Source organism: Humulus lupulus, chromosome 3 (genome assembly GCF_963169125.1).
Source record: "Humulus lupulus chromosome 3, drHumLupu1.1, whole genome shotgun sequence".
Classification (NCBI taxonomy): Eukaryota; Viridiplantae; Streptophyta; class Magnoliopsida; order Rosales; family Cannabaceae; genus Humulus; species Humulus lupulus.
In genome coordinates, this window is record NC_084795.1 from 240,485,975 (window position 1) to 240,506,738 (window position 20,764).

Genomic DNA, 20,764 nt, shown 5'->3' on the forward strand with positions numbered 1-20,764 from the left:
CAACTCCCTTACGTAGCAACCGTGAGCCAAGCCCCAACAAGAAAACTTAAAAACAACAAACATATATAACACAAGAGAGATTAATAAACTTCAAACCAATTAATTCAATTAATCAATAGAATACAAGTATTGAGCTAGGCAACGATTAACATATACTTTCACATATAATTCAAACTATAATACGAATACTTAGGTGTCAGCACCCTTAGGCCGAGCCCTCTGTTTATTTAGCTGACCTCGGCTCGCTTAGGTCGAGTCCTCTGATTACTTAGTTGACATCGACTCGCTTAGGCCGAGTCCCCTAATTATTTAGCTGACCCCGGCTTGCTTAGGCCGAGCTGTGTCCAGTACGCTTATCATCAGCCTCGACACCCTTATGCCGAACTTTCATATCCCACATACACAGATATATAACTCACAGAACTCATATATTCAGTTATAGGGAATCTCAGTCCCAATGACAACCACATGGGTGCATTTTTCTTACCTCAGGTCCCGAGCAGCCAGCATACAGCAATCCCGAGCACGATCCCTAGTCTTGAGCCCTTGCGGCATAACCTAGTCACAATGCGATAATGGATAACCATAAGATCCTAAACCATTTAAATACTTTGGATACAAATGCTAGCCTCCGGAACCTCTATTTCTACTAAACCGAGTAGTAGAAATCATTCCGAGCATTTAAGTTTTAATTCCCGAGCCTCCCTGAGCCCTAAGACAAATTTTAGTAAGGGCTGAGGGTCACGGCGCGCCTCAAGTCAGAGGTGCAACCTCTGCATCTTGGGGGGGGAGGGCTGCGACTTGCCGCCCCTAGGGTCGTGGCACGCCTATCAATCAGTGAACCCTCCCAGGGCATCTAGGGCACGCGGGTCGCGACGCCCATGAATTGGGTTGTGGTGCGCCCCCGTGAACCTAGAATCCTCCTGGTTTTCCAGCATTATTTTTCCAGCCAAATCCTCAAAATTCAACCTCAATTATACTCCCAAACCCAAACCAAGTCCAGAAACAAGTTTAGGACTCTTAACCACATAGGTTAGGCATAAAAACACTTAAAATCTTACTGAATTACCATCCCAAATCAACAATCCATCATCACTCAAAAACCTAAATTCATAACCTCAAAATACTTAAGACAAACTAAGGATTTCAGTAACCACACTTACTTGAATCTTACCTCAGTGGGAATTTCGAGCTTAATCTAGATGTCCCACACCCTCAGCTTGTTCTCCCAAGTTTCCAACTTCAAACTCAAAGCCTCAACACCAGAATTTTCAAAACTTGCCTAAGTCTTCAAGAAAGAGGAGAGGGAACTGTGAGAGAGAATGTTCAGAGCTTTGAGAGAGTTCTTTCCTTAGTTTCTAGTTTTTTCTTAAACCATCCAGCTGACTAAGTCAACCCTGAACCTCAAGAGACCAAAATACCCTTAATTAACACAACCTATCCTTTTTCCCATAAGGGCAATATGGTCATTTCCTCCAATTCCCGCTAACTCCTCGAGTCGTCCAATAAATTCCCAATTAATCCCGACATCCCCATTTAATCGACAAATACTTACCCATTACTCAATAAATCCCAAATATACATTAACTTCCCAAAATACCACTAGGCTCGCCCCGAGCCGGGTATTAATTCCTGCTGTGACTATTCCGCTAATCCGCTCACTAGGATTGCCTCGAGCCGTATACTGCAAATACATCCACATAATAATGTGGTCTCAATCATTTACTCACATATAATCACATTTATGCCCGTAATGGGCCAATATTACAAGTATGCCCTTATTATCAAGAATGGGCCCACATGCATATTTAATACTCATAAACATGCATCTAAATATATTCATAGCTTCATATATGTCATGCATGCCACATAGTCACGCACTTAATCAATTAATCACACATATATCCAATTATGTCCTCCCGACACGCTAATCAAGGCGCTAAACCCTATTAGTTTTTTTGGGACGTTACAATTATCCCCTCCTTATTGAAATTTCGTCCTCTAAATTTTTTCAAACACTTTGGGATACAAATTCCGTGAATCTAGCTGTAATTATAGAGTCCAGTCCTTTCCCTTTTATCCTTCAGTAACACTCCCATAAGAGTGATAATCTTATTCCATAAGACCTTATCTTTTTATCATAATTCCATTAGCTTTTCATTGCACAACATCTCCCGCTGAAATCCTTGTGTCTCCTCGCCTCATCAGTGGTGATATCATACATTTCTTTCCTTGACATTGGCACCAGTAACATTCAAAAGTCACCACCCACACTAGGGTAAGGCTAATTTGTAGGCCCCTGGCCTAGTCCTTGGTAAGATCTTAGAAGTCTTATTGAATCGGGAGTCAAAAATCCTCTTTCTTTCCCAAAATATCTTATCCTTTCCTTGTCTACCATATTCGGAGAAATACAATGTCTCTCATCCTGGGACTTCGTGTTCCCATATTTGAAATTTGCGAACTCTTATGTCCTTTCAGATAGGTAGACAGTTCTGCCCTAATAATCCTAATGACTTCATTGGTTTCCCCGAACAAATACTGAACCACAATATTCTTCATCTTTCATTTCATTACTTGGAACAAGTACTTCTTGCTCTCTACCCTACTATATCTTATGCCGAGTCACCCTAGCCGTTGACGTGCACATCCACTGTGATGATTCAATCAAGGGACTGTACTTATCTCAATGCCCCAAACACTTGCACATTCGAGGTATAATTCTTCAAAATCTGAGTCACTTCTTCAGATTGCTAGTCTATCCGAAGGTAATCAATAATTCTAGGTTTCACTCTTATACTCTTTATTTTCTACATCCTTTTCCAGAACTTGGAAAATAAAGGGTCTCAACCCGACACTATCAACTTCGGTGTTCCATGGAGATATACAATCTCCTATCGCCCAAATGCCTTATTGTGTCACCTGTTCACACGAACCAAAGTGTGTAAACGCAATTTGTTGAGTCGCAACCTTTCATGTCCAACCTTCTTACTTGCTGTCTAATGTGGTCCACTCTTACTGTCCATTACTATACCTTTTTACCTTCTAATATACAAATTTTAGATCTTATCATCCATTTAAACTTCCTGGTTACAATATCCATAAGGAGGTAGTACAATATTCATCTAGAATCTCCACCTTAACACCAGGTTCCATCGGATCACTCATCCGTTCTTCATATCTTAATTTATTCATACTACAATGGTAGGATCTTGAACCATTCCTATAAGATCTTCTTTCTGAATTTCATTGTCCATAGAGAAATATCTATCCACTATCAACTGCAGATACTATATCAATCTTGATCGTTACTTTGTCTGACTTTACTGCAATCCATAGTGTCTTATCCAACTGGCACAAACCTTTCCAACATAGGAGGTCAACTTCCATACTAATTTTCCCTTATGCAATCAAGGGTTTCCAATATTAATCACCCATTAATTTCCACTAGGTCCTGGTCTCAAGGTTATTCTTCTACAAATGACCAAACACTCAAATCCTTTGCGTTAATACATTCACTTCTATTCCGTGGGTGCCAGCACTGCATCTTAACCATGGTTATCTAGCATTCCGTCAACATAATGCTCCATGTATAACATTCGTGTTCTTATTCTTTCATCTACCATGAAGCACGAACAACCATCCTTTCAGTCTATACCTGGGTGCGTCTTAGTCTTTGATACACCACCTTTTAATTTCATGTCTCAAGCCAAGACAATATCCATCATGTTGTCCTTCCGCATTCGTCCATTACTTATGGATTCTAATACCATAGGGTGCTTGTAATGCCCCGACTATTTCTAAGACCTCAGACCATTAAAAACTACTAGACATAGCTATTATTCTAGGAAACATACATAAGAAATAACATAACTTTATTAAAACCCAAAATAATGTGCAACATACAAAATAAAATATGAAATATAAAATACGGTATGGGTACCCATTGTTTAATACATAAAAACATAAAACATAAAATTAAATCATTTGTTTAAAAACTAAGTGCGGAAATACGTAAAAAGACTTAAAAACAACGTCATCCTCGATCGTTCCACGCAGTTTATTCAATCCATTCATGCTCAACACGCATGCCAAGTTGCCATGAATCCTACCCGCCTTCCATATTCATTATCTTGCATCAAGCTAAAAAAAAAAAAAGAGCCTAATGCCCAGTAAGGAAAATCTACTAACAACATATATCATAAATCATAAACATAAGACTATATCATACACATATACTATAAAACATATGACTATAAAAACATATATCGTATAGAACTACAATATTAATGGCCATTAACTCATTAACATGGTATGTGATAAGACCATCTAAGTCCTCTGTCTACTAATTGAGGTAGGTTAGATCACACTATAGTATATGATAACCCATCTAGGTCCCCTGTCTACTAATCGAGGTAGGGTAAATCATAACTCTAAACCATGAAAATGATCAAAATTCTTGGGGCTTGCTATTTAAGCAAGTCATATGCCCAAGCCACCACAACATAAATTCTTGGGGCTTGCTATCTCAGCAAGTCATATGCCCAAGGACTACAAAACATATTTATACATATACATACCATAGCATAAAACATATCATAACATAAACATATAAACACATTTATTCTAACCTATTTTCCTTACCAAAAACCGGGATATGGAGACAAGAATGAGATTTGGAATACTCCTAAAACCAACAGTAAAACCATAAGTTTCTAAAGAAAAAGAGATGAAAAGAGAACTAAACCATCAAAGAAGAAACTTACCCGAAACCTTAAGTTTCAAGAAACTTAAACACCTAACCAAGAATCATAAAAAAGAGTTAGGAACTGAAAGAAAATAAAAGAAAACTAAAGAAACATAAAGATATGAACTTAAGGATAGGAATACCTTGGATGAACTATGACTTGATCTACACCTCGATACCAAAATAACACTATATCTTACTTCCCAAGTGTTTAGAAAAGCTTAGATTGGAAAAGCTTTTTTCCCAAAACCCAAGTGTTTCTCTCTATAGTAATCTAAGCAACTTGGAGGCTCTGTACAATGCTTGAAGAATGAAGAAAATGGCTGAGTACTAGGTCCTATTTATAGAGTTCAAGGAGTGAAACTAACCTCTTTTAATTTGAATAAATAAATGAATATAAAATGAAAAAGATTTGAATTTTCGTTCAACAGATGCCCAGAACTTGGTCAAAATCATTCAAAGGCAGGTCTAAGTGGTTAAGGCTATTTTTAAATTTTAAACCACAAACTTTCAAAAAAATATGTGCTAGGGGCTATATATCGCCTACCCTGGGTGATATATTGCCTAGACCATTTTCCCGAGCCCCGTTCGTTCGTGCGAAGTCGACGTGTTTTCCGTACCTCTTGTAGGCGATATATCGACCCCTATAGCTGCGATATATTGGCATACATTGATATATCAAACACGTATTTTCACCTTTTCAACATATTTTGAATTGATTAAACAGCTTTGACTGAGTCAAAACGTGATTCTAACAGCTGCTGGAAGGTCCTAGAGCTTCTATATCTTTCTTTTAATTAAACTATTCATCAACAATACTTAAATCCTTAATAACCATGATTATGACAAGTGTCACACTCTTATTAATTCTATCTAAACCTTGGGTTATAATGAACAATATTTCTAGGACCAGCAATATTAATCAATTCTTATGTTATAATTAATATTTCTAAACTATAGGTTAAACTTATAAAATACATAACTGTTGCTATGAGTTTCCAACTAAGTCCCGGCTTGAACCAAAATCCACAAAAATTAACATACTACTAACTACTACTACTATCTAAATAAGTAAAATTCTGCGACATACAGTGCTAACCAATCCTTATTCTATCTTTTGAAAATTTGATACAAAACCATCCATTCAGTCCAACTTTATGTTCTTATGTCATCCCAATCTTTGGTGTAGCCGTCTTCGAAGATGCTTCGAGTAGTAACTGATGTGTCTTACCGGTCTCATTGTACTTCTCACCCCTCAGGAGTTCTTCAAGTATTTCTTTGTGGTTTCTGACTGAATTCCTTCATACATGATCCCATTACTTCCTATAACGTGACCTTGAATACCTTTGGAGAAATCGAAGCTTACACTTTCTGGAGCCTTACTTGAAACTCTACTTCATCATTCTTAGTATTATCAACGTAGTGGTCATTTACGTTCTGCTTCTAACTGGGAGTAGACCAACACATTCCTAGCTAGTTTGAATATGACTCATGCATGTCGTTCCTGTACTCTTTGCCTATCAAACTTACATGTGTCGTTGAAGCATTGGTCAATTAAGAACCTTCACTAATAACCCATTACATCCTACTTGGTGCAAGAAGTGATTCCTAGAATGTCTATTTCCTTGATCCTCAGCTGGTATTAACCAGATCGAAGATCAATTCCTAAGAACATTATCCTAAATTGCAACTGGGTAATTGAATCCTTCATCCTTAACGGATGATGTCGACGTGTCCCACGATGCGGTGCTCCGTCTGATCCATCCTCAAATCAAATACTTCTTTAACTGAACCATTAATTCTTTTTGTTAAGCTAAAACCATTCTTCATGATGTCCTTGATACTGAGTCTATCCATACCCAAAGCCTGTAGGGTACCCAACAATTCTCTTTGCACCCATCTGAAACCTTACTGGCTAAACCGGTTTCCATTTAGTCTAACTGATATATTCCAGGTGATATCTACCCCAATGTCTAGGCATCCCGTAGATGCAACCGAGTCCTTCCCTTCCAAATCCAGACATCATTACCATCTCCTGCAATCCATGGTTGTCCCTTATTTAAGAAATTAGCTCCTACTCGGGATCGTATCAAAACTCTCATATGACGAGCTCAATCACTTTTACTATAAACCTTTTACCACTTGTATTCCAATTCTTCCCTTGAAAGTCACCAACTCTTTTCCAACAGGCACTAATATATCAAGCCCCATTGTATATAAACCTTGAGGCATGTACTTCATATCTGAATCTTTTCTGGGAGATACGCAGCACCGAATTCTTCCATCTTATTATATAACAAAGAATGAGGACTAACTAGTCAATCGGTCGCCTCTGAGGAACTATCCTCGAGTTCTGATTGTAACGAGGCAGACCGGTCCTCCTTTCTCTAATCTCGGGCAATCCACCCTAACGTGCGTAACTATTCCATGTAGAAAACATGCCTTTACTTGACATCCTCTCCGATGACGTATTTCGCATTTGACGCATACTAAATAACTTTACCAGGCCTCATCGCCGCCCTGGCGGCTAACTTGTAAACTATAACCATTCCTGTCAAAACCAGGAGTAGTAGAACTATCAGGGGTCTTTCTTTTCTGGTTTCTAGGAATCTGCCCTTACTTAAACTCGCAAATGGGAATACCATTGCCTGAGCTTCTTGTGCCACGACCCTTTCATTTCATATCTCATCTCTTATATCTTTAATAACAAGGCCCTCCATATTGCCCGAGCATAGATAGAAGTCTCATGAACTGAAGCGACCCTAACGCTCTGGGCCATCCCAGAGTTCAATCCTCATCATACTAGAAGCGGATCTAGCCAACCCACCAAATTCATTGGCATACACCAAATCCTCATCATATTATGAATTGAGTTCATAAACTCATTAGTCTTCACATTTCAAACTACATCACAACAGTCTCTTTTATCAAATCATTGTCTGAATTCCTCCCAACCCATCATGACAACATTCCAGGTCTGGGGTACTACTTCCCTCCACATTAGGGCATCCTCCTACCACATACGCATGGTGCAACTACTCTATCATGGCCTACCATTCTCATATCATCAAGGACGGAGGTAATCACACCCACCCACTGATCAGTTCCTGAGCAAACCCTAAAGCTTCCTTGCAAACAAGAGGATAATGTTGCTAACGTCGTTCATACGATAACTCTTATATGTTTCCATCCTCATGTTGAACCAACACTGGTGCCCTTATTGTCAAGACATACGAAGCAGCGTTTTCCCAACGGAACCCGCTATCTTAACCATCTAATTCTCTTATCCGGATCTAGTAGCCTTACTCACATATCAGCAAACACCTGCTATGAATTCCAGGGGCAGATGGAGGGTCCCAACCCTAACTATCATCTACAACCCCCATTCTAGCAATACCAGGTCCAATAACTATCTTGAGTACATACATTTTGAATCAGCTCGTAATCACCGACTTAACCCCTCAGCCCTGATATTCATATCTAGAATCATCCCACGGGTAGGCCCAAAAAATCACAATAATCACACGCACAATATACATATCTAAACACCAATCTATAGCACTCATGCATTAATGATCAAATTCCATTACTACCAAATATACTCATACACATCATGCTTTCTCTATACTAACACGCAGATAAGGCATATAGGTTCAATTTAAATAATCAACCACACAATCATATCATTAGATACCTAACCATGAGTCAAGCTTATCTTTAGCGGCGAGTGTACACACCCAGCCAATCTTCAGGAACCCTTAAACCTAGACGGCTCTAATCCAAATTGTAACGCCCTGGATAACCAAGACCGTTACACTGTGTGTTTAAAATAGTGCTTGACTTGCTAAGCAAGTCGTTTGAACTTAAATGTGTACTTAAAAACTAAGTTAAGGTCAAGTAATAAAAGATTTGGTCAAAAAAATGACTATTTTTCATTAAACTATTAAGTTTGTACATGGGATCCCAAAAACTAGTTACATACTTGTAAAAGATAAACATATACAATTTAGCCATCCTAAGCAGCAAAAACAGGGTTTAACCATAATTCCTCCTAAGCTATCCCGACTGTGGTGGTCAAGCAGGCTACATATGTACACACCGCCCTTGAAGCTCTCCAACTCATGGCTGGTCCAGCTATCAACTCCCTTACATGCACCACGTAGTACCCGTGAGCTAAGGCCTAGCAAGAAAACTTAAAAACAACAAACGTATATAACACAAGATCGATTAATAAACTTCAAACCAATTAATTCAATTAATCAATAGAATATAAGTATCGAGCTAGGCAACGATTTTTCATATACTTTCACATATAATTCAAACTATAATACGAATTCTTAGGTGTCAGCACCCTTAGGCCGAGCCCTCTGTTTATTTAGCTGGCCCTGACTCGCATAGGCAGAGACCTTTGATTACTTAGCTGACCCTGGCTCACTTAGGCCAAGTCCCCTGATTATTTAGTTGACCCCAACTCGTTTAGGCCGAGCTGCGTCCAATACGCTTATTATTAGCCCCGACACCCTTAGGCCGTACTTTCTTATCCCACATTACTGATATATAACTCATAGAATGCATATATTCAATTATAGGGAATCTCAGTCCCAATGACAACCACATGGGTGCAGTTTTCTTACCTCAGGTCTCGAGTAGCCAATATACAGCAATCTTGAGCATGATACCTAGTCCTAAGCCCTTGCGGCATAACCTAGTCACAATGCGATGATGGATAACCATAAGATCCTAAGCCGTTTAAAAACTTTGGATTCAAATACTGGCCTCCGAGACCTCAATTTCTACTAAACCGGGTAGTAGATATTGTTCAGAGCGCTTAAGTTTTAATTCCCGAGCCTCCCTGAGCCCTAAGACAAATTCTAGTAAGGGCTGCCTAGGTGGGTGGCGACCTGACCATAAGGGTCGCGGCGCGCCTCAAGTCAGAGGTGCAACCTCTGCATCCGGGGGGGAGGCAGGCCGCGACTTGCCCCACTAGGGCACGCAGGTCGCGGCGCCCATGAATTGGGTCGTGGCGCGCCCTCGTGAACCCAAAATCCCCTGGGTTTTCCAACATTTTTTTCCCCAGCCAAATCCTCAAAATTCAACCTCAATTATACTCCCAAATCCAAACCAAGTCCAGAAACAAGTCTAGGTGTAATGCCTTGGATAACCAAGACCGTTACACTATGTGTTTAATATAGTGCAAGACTTGCTAATCAAGTCATTTAAATAAAAATGTGAATCTAAAGTCATAAACAGGTTAGGATTAAAAGATTTTGGCCATAAACAAGTCATTTTCATTAAAATGAATGTTTTGTACATGGGATCCCAATACAGGGTGTAAAGGACATATTTACAAAATTTCCAAAAGTTATAAATAATCAAGGCCACTCTAATGGAAAAATACACATTTTAGGTTTCCGTCTCTGTACAATCCCTCGACCGTGGTGGCCGAGCAGCTGACAATGTACACCTCGGCCCCAGAGTTCTCCAACCCATGGTTGATTCATCTTACCCTTGCCTTACTTGCACCATGTAGCACCCGTGAGCCGAGGCCCAACAAGAAAACCATAACAACATAGCATAATCAATATCATTAACCAAATGATTCATAAAACATTAACCAGATATTCAGCAGTCCATAGCATTCACATAATCAGTGATAAAAATTTGACAAATCAATAATCTATCATTCAGGTATTAACATGCCATAATCATCAGATTAACAATAGTAAGCATATCATACAATATTCAGGGTCGACACCCTTAGGCCGCACCCTCTGTTTAACCCACTATCTCCGGCTCACTTAGGCTGAGCCTAGCGGTTAACCCACTGACTCTGACTCGCTTAGGCCAAGTTCAGTGATTATTTAATTCACCTTAGCTACCAGTGGCCTAGCCACGTCCTGTGCGCAAATATTAATTCTGGCACTCTTAGGCCATTATTTCATGCTCACATGGCATAATACCATCATACAACATTGCATACAAGTATAGGGAACTCTTAGTCCCAACATAGCCACATAACCGGGTGCAGTTTTCTTACCTTTGATTCCAAGCGGAGAAGGTGAACTGGTTCCGAGCACGGTCCTTAGCCTCGAGCCTTGGCGATAAACCTAGTCATACCAACTTCCAATCAGAAATAAAATACATAGGGAACAGAAATTAGCCTCTGGGACCTCAATTTCAACTAAACCGGGTAGCAGAAATTGTCCCGAGCATCTAGATTCGAACCCCCGAGCCCTAACAATTCTTAAAACACTTCCAAGACTAAACTTCCCAGGCAGGTCGCGACTTGGCTAAGGAAGTCGCGACTTTCCCCAAGTCAGAGAGCAAGCTCCCAAGTCAAAGGGGATGCGGGTTATGACTTGGCCAAGAAAGTCACCGTGCACCCCCAAGTCAGAGAGCATCCTCGGCTAGAAGGGCCACACACGCCGCGACGCCCCCTGGCTAGGTCGCGGCATGCCCCCTTCGACCCAGAAAATTATGGGTTTTCCTCCTCCTTCTCCTAGCCAAGAACACCATGATTCTACACAAAATTTTCCCTATCAACTCTCCTCAATTCAACACTAACCCAACCACAAATTCAAGACTAAATTCACATACTTTAAACATTAATATCCTAAAAAATTATGCCAGTATAATTATCCTAATTCCACCAGAATCCAACACTCCAAAATCTAGACTAATTCTACTCAAATCCAAGAATATTCCATGTTCTAAACTTCAAACAATTCAGTCTAATCTACCCAATTTAAGCTACAATCTTCAGCAAATAAAGAGACCAAAACTTACATCAATTAATAACTCAAATCTCCAGCTTGAATCCCCAAGCTTCTAAGTTGAATTTCTAACCTCCAAGCCTCAACTCAACCTTCCTTCAATTTCCTCCTTCGAAGCACTTCAGCCCAAACTAAGCTTGTACCCCTTAGTTCCTTGGCTTCAATGATCAAGTTGAGTGAGAGAGAAAGTAAACCGTATAAGAAAAAGGGAAAGATCAGGAGGCTTCTATCTCTCTCTCTCTCTCTCTCTTTTTTTTTCTGGTTTATTCCTAAGAAATTTTGAGTATATCTCCAATAGCTTAAAGACCTATTTGCCCCTCCAACCTATCAACCATTCAAAGGTGCTTAAAAGGTTATTTTAGTCATTTTGTCCCCGGTTCACACTTATTCCTCAATTGTTCCTAATATCTACCTGTTATCCAGATTTCCGGATAGCGTTTAGATGGATATCCTCGGGGAAGCAGAATTATCAAAGTCTTTCATGGAAGGTGACCAGAGCTCGCGGATGGACAGAAAGGCTTCGCCTCTCCCGTTTAGTGTCCGGCTTACTCTTTCAAGCAAACGCGACATGGAAGCTCGTCAACTCTCCCGGACTCCCGAAGGGATATCCTTCGGGGAAGCTCCTTCCAGGAGGAGCTCTTCAGGTTGCCTTCGCGGAAACAGTTCCGTGCCACGCACGGAACAAGACCAAGCGGTCACGTCATGGAGGAGGCATATTTGGAATGATATCCACCTGACACAAGATCCCGCCTGACACGCCCGACAGGTCAAGGACGCACACATCCCAGCACGCCTAAGGGTACCTTTTCGCCTACTGTTCCGCTGACTGCCTGGAAGTGACGGCTGCCTTTTTCTATTTCCCATACTTTCATGTAATTGTACCTGCGTAGAGTCTTGTAGCCATGCTACTACAGTAATTGTATCCCCTATTTATGGCTGGTGTAATTAAGACTAAGGGGAGAGAGTAAAACCCTAATAAAAAAACCCTAGCTATAAAGACCCCCTCATTTTACGATAGAGGGGACGGCCAACATATTACATAGCAAGAACTCTGCTAAAATCTCTCTAGCTTCATCTTCTTCAAGAGAACCAGAGAGAAACACTGTGAGTTTGTGAGTTTCTTGTACACCAGCTGTTTAACTGTAATTCTCTACAAGTATAATAACATCGACTCGTGGACTAGGGCTCGTTAACGCCTGAACCACGTAAAAACATTGTTTGTTTATTTACATTCCTGCACTTCTACAGTTCTTATCTTTTCATTATTCCGTTCGTATTCGTTTCCGAAAAACTCGGTAAACACTACCAATTAATCTCGTCATCCAATTAATTTCCAATTATTCATCTAATGTCTAATAATCCCCGATATATTTTCTAAAATCCCGAAAATACCCCCAGGCTCCCCTAAGCCAGGTATAAATCTCTGCCGTGACTATTTCACCAATCTGCTCGCCAGGACCGTCTCGAGTCATATGCTGCAAATATATCCACATAATAATGTGGTCTCAACAATTTATCACACATAATTAAATTTATGCCCTCAACGAGCCAAAATTACAAATATGCCCTTAAAAGCTACACAGGGCCCACATGCATATTTAATACTTATAAACATGCATTTAATCATTTTCACATAATCATAAAATTAGGCATGCCACATAATCATGCATTTTATCATTAATTCACATAAATACCAATTATGCCCTCCCGGCACACTAATCAAGGCCCTTAAGCCTTATTAGCAATTTTTGGGTCGTTACACTAGGACTCTTAACCACATAGCTTAGGCATAAAAACACTTAAAATCTTACTAAATTACCATCCAAAATTAACAATCCGTTATTACTCAAAAATCTAAATTCAGAACCTCAAAATACCTAAGACAAACTAAGGATTTCAGTAACCACACTTACTTGAATCTTACCACAGTTGGAATTTCAAGCTTAATCTAGATGTCCCACACCCTCAACTTGTTCTCCCAAGTTTCCAGCTTCATACTCAAAGCCTCAACACCAGAATTTTCCAAAGTTTCCTAAGTCTTCAAGAAAGAGGAGAGGGAACCGTGAGAGAGAATGTTCAAAGCTTTGAGAAAGTTCATTCCTTTGTTTTTTCCTTAGTTTCTAGTTTTTTCTCAAACCACCCAGCTGCCTAAGTCCACCCTTAACCTCAAGAGACCAAAATACCCCTTAATTAATACAACCTCTCTTTTTTCCCATAAGGGCAATGTGGTCATTGCCCCCAATTCCCACCAACTCCTCGAGTCGTCCTAAAAATTCCCAATTAATCTCGACATGCCCATTTAATTGCCAAATACTTACCTATTACTCAATAAATCCCAAATATACATTAACTTCCCAAAAATACCCCTAGGTTCGCCCCAAGCCGGGTATGAATCCCCGCTGTGACTATTCCACCAATTTGCTCACTAGAATCGCCTCGAGCTGTATACTGCAAATATATCCACATAATAATGTGATCTCAATCATTTACTCACATACAATCACATTTATGCCCGCAACGGGCCAATATTACAAGTATGCCCTTATTATCAAGAATGGGCCTACATGCATATTTAATACTCATAAACATGCATCTAAATATATTCATATCTTCATATATATATATATATCATGCATGCCACATAGTCACACATTTATTCAATTAATCACACATATATCCAATTTTTCCCTCTCGACACGCTAATCAAGGCGCTAAACCCTATTAGCATTTTTGGTACGTTACATAGCTTCCACATGGGCCCAACCACCGAGGCGTCCCCAGGTCTCTCGTGGTTTCCCGTGCATTCAACGATGAAGTCTGCTAGTGCATGTCCCTTTATGGCAGTCCTCGGATTATAAGTGATGTCAAATTGACTAAGTTTGACCGACCATTTGAGGAGTCTTCCAGATGACTCCGACTTTTGGAGGACCTGTCGTAAGGGATGGCCCATGAGTACCTTGATGGGATGCACCTAGAAATAGGTCCTTAACTTCTGAGAAGCTACCATTAGAGAGAAGGACAACTTCTCCATGAGCAGGTATTTGGACTCTGCTTCGAAGAGTCTCTTGCTTACATAGTATACGAGATGCTGGACATGGCCTTCCTCACAGACTAAGGCGGCACTGATGGAGTTCTCTGAGACAGCCATGTAAAGCGGGAGGGCTCTCTGTCTACGGGCTTCGACAAGATAGGTGGGTTTGCCATGTGCGCCTTCAACTGCTAGAATGCCTGTTCGCATTCTTCCATCCATTCAAACCTCTGCCCTCCTCGGAGTATGTTGAAGAACGGGATGCACTAGTAAGTTGCCTTCGAAACAAAGCGACTTAGGGAAGCGATCCTCTTGGTGAGGCTCTAAACATCCTTAAGCTTTCGAGGGGAGGGCATATCGACTAGTGCTTTGATCTTCTTGGGGTTTGCCTCTATCCCATGAGCACTGACAATAAAGCCTAGGAACTTCCCCGAGGCAATTCCAAAAGTGCACTTCTAGGGATTTAGTTTCATCCCAAACTTGGGAAGTACTGAAAACACTTTCGCCGGGTCCTTTATGTGGTCGGGGGTTGTTCTATACTTGACCAACATGTTGTCTCCATAAACCTCCATGTTCCGTCCCAGTTGTTCCTTGAACACACGATTGATGAGCCTTTGGTAGGTGGCACCAGCATTCTTCAGCTCGAAGGGCATCACTTTATAGCAGTAAACTCCTTTATCAGTTCGGAAGCTGGTGTTTCTTGATCCGCGACATGCATGGAAATCTGGTTATAGCCCAAGTACGCATCCATGAAGGACAAGAGCTCGTACGCAGAGGTGGCATCGACCATCTGGTCTATTTTTGGCAGTGGGAAACAGTCTTTAGGGTATGCCTTGTTAAGGTCAGAGAAGTCTATACAGGTCCTTCAGGTGCCATTTAGTTTTGGCACGAGGACCGAATTTAACACTCACTTAGGATATTGGGCGTCTCGAAGGAATCCGTTTGCCAGTAGCTTGCCCACCTCCGCCTTTAAAGCCTTTGCCTTAGTCTGGTTGAAAGTTATCCGCTTCTACTGGATCAGAGTGACATTCGGATTGAAATTTAAGGCATGGCAAATTATATTCGAGTCAATAACACCCATGTCGGAGTGAGACCAGGCAAAACAGTCATGATTTATGTAACGCCCTGGTTACTCCAAGACCGTTACTTTGAACTTTGAAATATGCTTAACTCGCTAATCGAGTCATTTGGTTATAAACGTGCATCTAGGTATTATTAATAGGCTAAGGTGAAAAACTCGATCAAAAGGAAATGATATATTTTATTTAAAACATAACACTATACATGGGCCAATAAAAGCATTTACAAGTTATTTACAATTCAAAACGGTCATTACAGTGTAAAAATTACAACCCGCTGACCTAAGCGGCAAAATTTAGGGTCAACCCCTAGTTCCTCGGAGAAACACCTTGGCTATGGTGGTCAGGCGGCCGCATATATACACATCACCATTTAAGCCCCACACTCTAGGTTGGGTGAGATTTTCTTTCCCTTTACCTGCACCACATAGCACCTGTGAGCCAAGGCTCAGCAAGAAAACTCATTACTGCATGTATACAATATCAAATGATGATCATGATAATCATACCTGACTTATAGCCCTAAACAGACGAGTGAATATCACTTCAAGATTCTAGTAACCATCTGGGGCTTGTAGCTCTAATTAGATAATATCGAGATTCTGATAATCATGCTGGGGCGTGTAGCCCTAATCAGATGAGTAAGTCACTACCTTAAACCAAATGAGTGACTGATGAGTGAGTCACTAACTTGAACCAGATGAGTGACTAATGAGTCAGTCACTAACTTGAACCAGATGAGTGAGTCACTAACTTGGGCTCCGCACCCATAGCCATGTGACGATGGAGTCACCTGGGCCTTCTAGCTCTGGCTCTATGTAACTAGCCGTTAGACTAGACAAGCACTTTTGTTTTTCATCGAACTTAAGGTCAGTCAAGCATTTCATGATCATGACGATAATGCTTATGTCGATTAGATCTAATCTTTTCGGCTTGCGTTAAACACGCTAAAACCGTTCTTGACTCATAAGCCAATACCATATGACCAGTGCTCAGTACTACTGCTGAACTTGACTAATGAGTCACAACTTCACAGTTAATATTGACACCATTGCTGATTCTGACTAATGAGTCAGTGCCATTCAAAAGTAAGCAGGATTTTCTAAGCATTTGATATGCAATCAATGTCCACATTGAAACACTCAACATGCCTCATCAATAACCAGGCATGTAACATATGGGGTGCAGTTTTCTTACCTCTGGTTCGAGCGAGAAATAGTAAAAGAACAACCCTTGAGAACGATCGACCCTTTGATTCCTTAGCGGTCACCTAGTCATAACCAAATATAACTCCCATCAATGAAAATCCACAATAAAAGGTTCTTGACCTAAACCTCACTCTTGGGACCTCGAATTGCACCCAAACGGTTAGTAGATTCGATCCCGAGCCTTGGGAATTGAAACCATGAGCCAAAAACCCTCAAAAGAGCCCAAAATAGGAATTAGGAAAGACAGGGAAGCGCTGTAGCGCTGCCCCCTAGCGCCATAGCACTACAGACAAGGAAGTTTTGCCCTGGCTAGCGTTATAGCGCCCTCCTTTGGGCGCTGTAGTGCTAGAACCAAGCTGAACTGCCCTGGTTTTCCCCCCTTCGATTTCTCCACATCCAACAATAAAAACTTGATCCCAAAATCCTTTCAAACTCCCAAATGAACCCAAATATCCACTCCACAAGTCCTAGGCATCATAACCCAATCAATTATGGCCAAAAACTCCCATCAATTCTCAACTATCCAATATAAAATTCATGCTAAAAACCAAATGAAAACACACTAGAAAAAAAGAGTTTAAATGGCTAGAAACTTACCTCAAGCTCAGTATAGAAACCTCTTCAATGGTGGAACACAACCCTAGGCCCTCAAGGTTCACTTCCCTAGCTTGATTCCTGAAATGGAGCTAAAAAATTTAAAGAGAAAAAGAGAAGAAAAACTATTGGGAGAAGAAGGAAAATATGCTCTGTTTTTGCAAGTTTCTAAAGCATTCAATGGTTTATATCTATCCTTAGGTAAAAAGACTAAAATAACCCTAGGCTTAAGTAAAACCCTTAACAACCACCAAGGGCAAAACAATCCTTTCCCGCGTATCTCATTAATCATAATTAACGCCCTCCAATTCTCGTTATTCCCGATATTCTCAAATGCTAATAAATCATAACCCATTACCCTTTAATTCCCGATAATGCACTAATCATCAAATTGCCCCGAGACACACCCGAAATGAAACCCCGTATTGACCAAACCGCTAACTTGTATTAAAAGATCGTCTCATGCCGAATAGCTCGAACAAATCCACATTATAATGTGACCTCATCATAAATCACCAACATGCATGAAAATATACAATTATGCCCTCAACAGGCCAAATTACCAAAATGCCCTTATAATGAAATGTGGACTCACGTGCATGAATTTATCATCATATAATAATAAAATTAACATAAACATGCATATAATCATTTAATGGCATAATAAATCAATTAGGGCCCTCTCGGCCTACTAATCCAACCATTAAACCTCATTAGGGATTTTGGGGCATTAGAACTATCCCCTACTTACAGAAATTTCGTCCTCGAAATTTACATGAACAACTCAGGATACTGACCTTGCATATCTGACTCCAGCTCCCAGGTCACTTCCTTGACCTTGTTGTTCCTCCATAATACCTTAACCAAAGGTATCGTCTTATTCCTGAGGACCTTGTCCTTTCTGTCAAGTAGCTGGATTGGCTGTTCCTCATAGGAGAGATCTGCCTCAAGCTCTAGATCTTTGTAACTCAAGACATGAGTCACATCAGATACATACCTCCGAAGAGATGAAACATGAAACTCATTATGCACGGCTGACAATGCCGGTGGTGAGGCCAACCTGTAGGCCACGTGACCAATCCTCTCCAGGATTTCAAATGGACCTACAAATCTAGGGCTCAGCTTGCCCATTTCCCCAAATCTCCTCACCCCTTTCAATGGCGAGACTTTAAGGAAGATGTAGTCTCCCACTTGGAACTCCACTTTTCTGTCTGCTTTGAGAAGCGACCATCCGATCTCTAATTTTCTCTATGGCCTCACTAGTCCTCTGAACTACTTCAAAACCCAAGTATCTCTTTTCTCCTGTCTCATCCCAATGAATGGGAGATCTGCATTTCCTACCATAAAACATCTCATAAGGTGCCACCCCAATGGTCGACTGATAATTATTGTTGCAGGAAAACTCTATCAAAGGTAGATTCTTACTCCAGGATCCACCAAAGTCCAGCATACATGCTCACAGCATGTCCTTTAATAACAGAATCGTCCACTCAAATTGTCCATCTGTCTAAGGATGATAAACAGTACTAAACTTCAACTGTGTTCCCATGGCCTTTTGTAAACTCCTTAGAACTTGGAAGTGAACGTGGGGCCCCGATCTGACACGATCGACCTTGGTGCTCCATGGAGGCGCACGATCTCTCTCACATAGAGATCTGTATACTGGTCAATCGTATATGTAGTCTTCATTGGTAAGAAGTGTGCTGACTTGGTATAGCGATCCACTATAACCCAAATAGAATCATGTTGACCAACAGTCCTGGGTAGCCCGACCACGAAATCCATCGTGATGTCCTCCCATTTCCACTCAGGGATATTTAGAGGCTACAATAACCCTGCTGGCCTCTGATGCACAGCCTTGACCTATTGACATGTCAAGCACTTAGCCACATACTCCACTACAACCCTCTTCATCCCAGGTAACCAATACAATGATCTCACATCCTGATACATCTTCATGGTGCCTGGATGCAAAGAGTAAGGTGTAGTATGAGATTCATCTAGCATCTCCCGTCTCATAGTAGTGTCTAACGAAACACATATTCGACCCTTGTATCTCAATAAGCCCACATTAGACTCTGTATAATCTCTGGACACTCCAGCTAAAACATCCTCTCTAATCTTTGTCAACTGTGGATCACCCAACTGACCCTCCCTTATTCTTTCCAACAATGTAGACTATAGCATAATATTGGCCAACTGGCCCACCAGCAACTCTATATCAGCTCTGGTCATATTATCTTCTAAATCTCTCGCTATCAGCCTCGCACTATAAATCTGTCCCGGACCCTTCCGGCTTACATCATCAGCTACCACGTTGGCCTTTCCTGGATGAAACAAAATCTCAGAGTCATAATATTTTTCTAACTCCAGCCAACGTCTTTATTGCATATTCAAGTCTTTCTGTGTGAAGAAGTATTTTAGGCTCTTGTGGTCAGTGTAGATCTCACACTTCTCCCCATAAAGGTAATGCCTCCATACATTTAAAGCAATGACCACAGCCGCCACCTCTAAATCATGAGTAGGATATCTCTGTTCATATTCCTTCAGCTGACGTGAAGCATAAGCAATCACCTTCCCTGACTGCATCAAGACACAACCCAAACCTTGATGTGAGGCATCACAGTAAATCACAAACTTCTCCGGATTTTTTGGGAGACTCAGAATTGGAGCTATAATCAACCTCTGCTTTAGTTCCTGGATGCTATTCTCACACCTGTCTGACCACACAAATTTTTGATTCTTGTGTGTCAGCTTAGTCAATGAAGTAGCAATCTTAGAGAATCCTTCCATGAAATGTCTATAATAACCTGCCAACCCAAGGAAACTTCTAACCTCAAAAGCATTCTTTGCCCTTGGCCAATCTCTGACTGCCTCAATCTTGGCTGGATCTACCTTAATCCCCCCCCCCCTACTAACAATGTGCCCAAGAAAAGATACCTGAGATAAACATAACTCACATTTCTTGAACTTTGCAAACAGTCTATGCTGCCCAGTCTCTGTAGAACCAATCCCAAATGTTGCTCATGTTCTGACTCTGACTGAGAATAAACCAGGATATCATCGATGAAGACGATCACAAACTGGTCCAGAAAATCCTTGAACACCCTATTCATCAAATCCATAAAAGCAGCTGGGGCATTAGTCAATCCAAAAGACATGACTAAGAACTCATAATGCCCATATCTAGTGCGAAAAGCAGTCTTTGGTATATCTCCCTCCTTGACCCTCAACTGATGATAACTAGAATGAAGGTCTATCTTTGAGAATGCCCTTTTTCCATGCAACTGATCAAACAGATCTCTATCCATGGGAAAGGATACTTGTTCTTAATTGTT